We start from the raw sequence: 7,080 nt of genomic DNA, 5'->3' as shown, positions 1-7,080 counted from the left end.
GAAGAAAAAACATATAAGAAATTTAAAAACAAAGGTGAATATTCATCTCAGTTCATTCAGTTCAGTTTGAGCAACAGTGAAGGCCAGTCGTGTTTTTGTAACGCTCCCAAAGTGTCATAAAAGTGAAAATGTTTAGTAGTAGTAGTATTTATTTATTTAACCTGGTAGAGAGGCCGTGAGGCCTTCTCTGCCCCTCTACCAGGGGATTACAACTATAATATGAACAATAAAATTACAATTAACATTAAATTTATAATTACAATTACAATAAAAATTAAAGTACGACAAGATTACCTGATTAATGAAAGCCAGCCATTTTATCATAGAAGTTAAGAACAAAGAATATTTTTATATTTACTGAATTACAAATTAAATCTACAATAACAATAATCTATGGTAATGAAATTACCGGATATTGAAATATTTTGTGATAGATTAAGAGAACTATTTACAAGAAACCATGTCTGAACAAGTCTCAATTACTGGCCAAGTGCCTAGTAAGTTTGCGTTTGAATTCAATTTTATTTCGACAGTCCCTGATGCTAGCAGGTAACGAATTCCAGACTCTTGGCAGGGCTATTGTGAAAGAGGATGAGTATGAGGAGGTGCGATGGGATGGTATTGTTAGTATTGTTTCATGACGAGAGCGTGACCACCCCCTCCTCCCGCACTAGCAGGTACGGTACCATTCAGCTGCAAAACATTTTCTGAACGGAAGTTATTTTATTGTGAGAGCGCAGTTGGATCAGTCAAAGCCTTTTCTATGTATATCTGCACTAGAATAAAAGTTCTTTTACGATATTGTGAATAGTTATATACAGTAGGTATGATCAGCGTACAGTATAAGCGTAAATTAATAATTTACTTAATTGTGTATAATTGTACTGTGAAACTGTCATTTTTAATATAAGAATACTCTTAGTACGTGTGAATTTAGGTATAACGCTCTGTATATAGCGCTGACATTTATTCAGTTTCAGTAACATTTAAGTTAAGTTTAAAGATATAATTAATAATTACACAGTATTTCATTAGTAGAATTAAGTGTACATAAAGCAGTTGAAATTATAATTTAAAATGCCTCCTATAAGATCGACATTAAAAGGAAAAAAATTGCATAGTCAAACAAAAGAAGTGATAAACAATGTATTGGAATTCATGAAGAAAGAAGCTCTTGAAGGAATTACAATTCCATTACGAAAAGTTCAGGGGAGGGTTCTGAAAGCTACTGGTGTGTCCCGCAGCAGTGTTCAAAGAATCAGTGCAGAGGCAAAAAAAGTTGCGAGTGGTCAGATTGTTGGATTTGAAACGCCAGATAAGAAGAGAACTGTGAAGATGAGAGTGTTAGACCTAGACGAATTCGACGAGAGTGTAGTGCGACGAACTGTATATGAGTTTTATATTACAGATAAACGGGTGGTTTCTACAGTTCAATTACTGAGGCGTAAATTGATAGAATCGATAGGCTTTAAGGGTGGAAATTCAAGTTTGAAACTACTATTGCGAAACCTAAAGTTTCCATGGAAGAAAACTAAATCAAACAGATGTGTGCTGATAGAAAAGTCCAATATAAGGTCGAAGAGAATAAATTATTTAAGACTTATAAAGAAATACAGATCAGAAGGACGCCATATAGTTTATCTAGACGAGTCTTATATCTTGTCATCCCACGTGCATCAGAAATCATGGTGTGACGATAGTAACAATGGTCTTCTTTCACCTGTGTCAGTATTTCATATTCTTTGTTCTTAACTTCTATGATAAAATGTCTAGCTTTCATTAATCAGGTATTCTTGTCGTACTTTAATTTTGATTGTAATTGTAATTGTAAATTTAATATTCATTGTAATTTTATTGTTCATGTTATAGTTATAATCCCCTGGTAGAGGGGCAGAGAAGGTCTGACGGCCTTATCTCTACCAGGTTAAATAAATAAGTACTACTAAATAAATAATATTTCAAAGACTGATTATGATACATGCTGGTGGAGAAATTGGTTTCGTACCTAATGCTCCACTCATGTGGAAATCTCATCAGGCATCGTGGGATTATCACCACCAAATGAACCAGCAGAATTATGAGAAATGGGTTCAAGAAAAATGAACTTCAAATTTACCACCAAATTCTGCAGTCATTTTCGATAATACTTCCTATCATAATGTGATACTGAATAAATCTCCAACATCCAACAAGCCGAAAGAAGAAATGAAGAACTGGCTCGACAAAGAAGGAATTCCATACGATGCAAAAATGTTAAAACCTACACTGTATTAACTAATTAAAATTTCCACACCTAGAACAGTTACATATTCGGTAGACAAACTTTTTATTAATGCTGGATACACTCCACTCAGGCTTCCACCACATTCGCCGGAATTAAATCCGATAGAAACAATTTGGTCCATTGTGAAAGGGTGGGTTACATCAAGAAACACGAAATTTACTCTTTCTGGTGTGCAGCATCTGTGCGAAGAAAAGTTCAGTTCGATGTCTGCAAATGACTGGATTCCAATTTGCAATCGAGTAAAGCGAATTGAAGACGAGTACATGGAAAGATAGGTGCATTTCGACAACATTGTAGATCCAATCATAATAAATTTGGGAGGTGTGAGTGATGACGGAAGTGAAGATTCCATTAGCAGCGATGAAATGGAGGACGTTAAAGCCTTTAGACGTTCTGTCCCCGGTATACAACAGTATTCGCGTAGAGACAATGTAGTTGTTTTTGGAGTCCCAGAATCTCCTAATGAACTAGGCTCCACAAGTAAAGAACCCTGGCCTCATACCACTTCTACACAAATGACAGTGACTGACAGGCCAGTTAGGGGAAGTAAACTTGCTAAAACTTTCAGCTGTTGCCATGTTTGCGCTTGGCTTGACTCTTTAAATGTATTTTCTTTTGCAACTGGTTGGATTCTTTCAAAAATGGAAAATTCACAACACAGCATTCTCGGCGGTCTTCTGGCGGTATCTTTGTCCACAGTTTCACTAATTGGGGGAGCGTGTCGGTCAGATTTATGGCTTCCTGAACCCAACCCTACAACGAAGGTTCTTTACTTGTGAAACCAAGCAGTATGAAGTGATAGACAATTTGTCAGTAACCATTGGAGGCAGTCAATACATCCCGGACATCAGTGTAGCGCATCGACTCCCATCCAAGCCAGGTAAACCCCGACCCATTGTCATCCGTTTCATGAAGAGGAGAAGCAAGGATGAATGGTTGCAGTGCTACAAGAACGAGGCGAGAAAGGACAACAACGGACCCGGCATCCCACTTCAGAAGTTGAACGAGAATCTGCCTACCGGAAGGTTTTCAGCAGGGGACCATTTAACAGCCGCGACTAGAAGTCTGCTGAATAGCACAAGAGATGCCGCCAAGAACAAAGGCCACCAATTCGTCTGCACAAGGAATGGAAAAGTACTGGTTCGCAGAGATGAAAGAAGTCCGCTTATTAAGATAAGTAGTACATATGACGTGAACAACCTGTAAAGTCTTGCTCATTTTTTTCCAAACGTTTACTTTCTAGTAGTTTCTTAACGCTAACTAACAACGGAACATAATAATATAAATAAACTTAACCGGTACTACTACGAAAACAACAACGCCACAGAAAATTTCGAAGATGTCTCTCTCTGTAACAATTATATTAGCACTAGTCTATCACATTTAAAAATTCTTCATCTAAATATTCGTAGTATAAATAAGAATTATGATGAATTTTGTGTATTACTAGAAAATTTTACTTTCTTTTTCGATATAATAGTTCTTACTGAAGCCTGGATCGATCATAATAACGGTTTTGACTTACATGGCTATAAAAATACGTTAAAGTAAATAAATAAATATAATAAATGTGATGGTATAGTGATATATTTTAAAGATTATATTACCGTCTGTTTAAAGGATGTAGAATTTAATCACTGTAACTCTATTCATTTTGAATTTTCTATAGGCGATATTCCATTTTCTCTAACAGCAATTTACAGATCTCCAAATAATTGCAAAATTGATTATTTCCTGGATAGCTTTGAACAATCTCTGTATGAACTAAAAGACATTAAAATCATATTATTTTAGGTGACATTAATATTCAAATTTTAGAAAACAATTAAGATAATTCTGGCAACAGATATTTGAATATTATGCATGAATATGGTTTTTTGAAATACTTAAATGCTCCTACTCGATATAATGCATGCCTTGATTATATATTCTTCAAAACATCTATTAACTTAGATTTCAAATCTGGAGTATATAATAGTGTAATTACAGACCATTATATGGTATTTGGACTAGTCACTACAACTACTAAAAATATTATTAATGATCCCATCATAAATTTACATAATTGCAAGCAACATATTAATTATAAAGACTTAGTCTCAAATGCAGTATTAGTTCAGAGACCTGGGAAACGGTTTTTGATTGCCAAAACGCTGAAGTTAGTTTTCAAAAGTTTTAGAAAGTACTCAGCGATCTAATAACTAAAAATATACCTTTCATACTTGTAATAATGTACCCAGTAAATATAAAAAAATAAAACCCTGGATCACTTCAGGTATTGTTAAATTAATACGCACACGAGACAAACTAGCCAAAAAAAAGTAAAACATGAACCTTTGAATGAAAATTTATCAAAAAAATATAAAAGATACAGAAATATCTTAACTTGCATTATAAGAAATATGAAAGTTATTTACTACTCACTGTCAGAGAAATTTGTCAACAATAGGAATGACCCCAGAAAATTTTGGCAGACAATTAACGAAGCTACCAACGTTTCAACAAATAAAAGCTGCGGTATTATGGAAATAGTAAATAAAGATGGCTGAATTATTAAGAATCATTATGATATTGCAAACGAATTTAATGCTCATTTTACAAACATAGGACAAAATATAGCATCAAAAATAAACAAAAACATAAGGGTCTCTTCTTCCTTTTCTTATCCACCACCACCACCACCACCACCACCACCACCACCACCACCACCACCACCACCACCACCAATGTTCAGGTTTCCCGTAAGTGATAAAGAAATTATAACTATTGCTAAAACTTAAAAAAATTATGTGGCTCCGGGTATTGATGGTATCATTACTAGAACTCTCAAAATGTTTATTGAACCTATATCGAAACCACTAACCCATGTCTTTACTTTGTGACAAACAATATCAATAACTACAGACCCATCTCACTCTTACCAAGTCTCTCTAAACTATTAGAAAAATGTATTAAAAGTAGGCTAATTAATTTCTTAGAAAAAACGGTCTATTAAGTCAAAAGCAGTTTGGTTTCCGTAATAACATGAGCACGGACGACGCTATTATAAACGTAACTTCAAGGATTATTAAAGAATTATATTCGGGTAAAAAAATGTTTATGAGTTTTGCTAGATATCCAAAAAAGCCTTCGATACTAGACCATAATATACTCACTTCTAAACTTCATGCCTATAGTATTAAAGGAATTGCATTAAATTTATTTAAGTCATACTTAAGCAACAGATCCCAATTAACGAAACTTAATGACCAACTCAGTGAAATTCGTAATATAAATATAGGTCTGCCACAAGGTACGGTTTTAGGCCCTCTATTGTTTTTAATATTCATCAATGACTTGCTAAATATTGATATAGGAAACACATCTGGAAATATATTCGCATATGCCGATGATACAGCCGTAATTTTTAGTGGGTCGAATTGGAGTGATGCCTAACTAAATGCTAATATAGAGGTATAAATATAATTAAGAAATTTAATGGTTAGATAAAAATTTTCTCTCATTGAACATTTCAAAAACAACTGCAGTTCCTTTTACATTAACGACTTCTAGTCTGAGAAAATTCAAACTCGATAAGGATACAAATTTAAAAATAAACAATTACATTAACACAGACTTGATTGATTGCAATAGCTCTACCTTGACAGAATCCACGCAAGTAAAATACTTAGGTGTTGTCATTGATCAATATTTAAAATGGAATAAACATGTAACATATTTATGTAATAGGTTACAGAAAACAATTCACCAACTTTGTAACCCTTCGTGCACATATATGCCTATCTGTGTTCTTCGTGTTGTTTATCTAGCCTTGTTTCAATCAGTCATTCAATACGGAATAATAGGATGGGGTAGAATGACAAAGACTAACCTAACTCCATTAATATAACTACAAAAACGTATCATCAAAATTTGTCTGCATGAACCACTTGATTATCCGACACAATTAATTTATTCTGAATTCCAAGTACTAAAAATTGAGCAAATATATAAACATACATTACTAACTTATTTTCACAAAAATCGAATGAATTTTATAACTGAAAATCATATACATAACACCAGAAGAAATGTCTATGGACCAAGATTATACAATTCAGTATTGAAAAATAATCCAAACCTACGCAATTTACACATTCTCAAGTTTAAAAATAAAGTGAAAATGTTTCTATGATATTTGTTTAATTTTATTATTATTTTAAGTATTACTAGCATTATATGTTCCTAATATTTATTGTATTTATCTGATGAATGTAAGCTATTAGATAAAACATTGTAATAAATATAAGTAGATAATTTTCTTAATTAATAACAGTGTAAGTTTGCACATAAATGATTTTCTTAGCATCGCCAACGATACTCTTTATTGTACTTGTCACTATCTCTATCACTAGAGAGAATAGAACGTCAAGATGTAGACCTTCGGCTCCCCCTCCTACCTATAATGCTAAAACAATATCAATACGGCGGTTGCTGTCATCTGCGATACAACGAAATTTTTTTGTTGATTTTTGAGTTCGTTATTTCTTTTTTCCTGATTATTATATGCTTATATAAGTTGTGTTAACTCTCGCTAAGTGGTTTTATATTTTATTTTATCAGTCTTAGTTATTATTTTATTAATGTTAACATTTATGTTTTATTATTATTAATTAATTAATTAATTTTTATTACTATCTTTGTATTATATCCGTCACTGTTATTCTATTATTATTATTACTATTATTTCTATCATCAACATTATTATTGATGTCTCTAAAATTTATGTAGATTCTACTGGACTGTACCCGAGCACG

This window comes from Periplaneta americana, chromosome 1 (assembly GCF_040183065.1).
Source record: "Periplaneta americana isolate PAMFEO1 chromosome 1, P.americana_PAMFEO1_priV1, whole genome shotgun sequence".
NCBI lineage: Eukaryota > Metazoa > Arthropoda > Insecta > Blattodea > Blattidae > Periplaneta > Periplaneta americana.
This window is presented reverse-complemented; position numbering follows the sequence as displayed.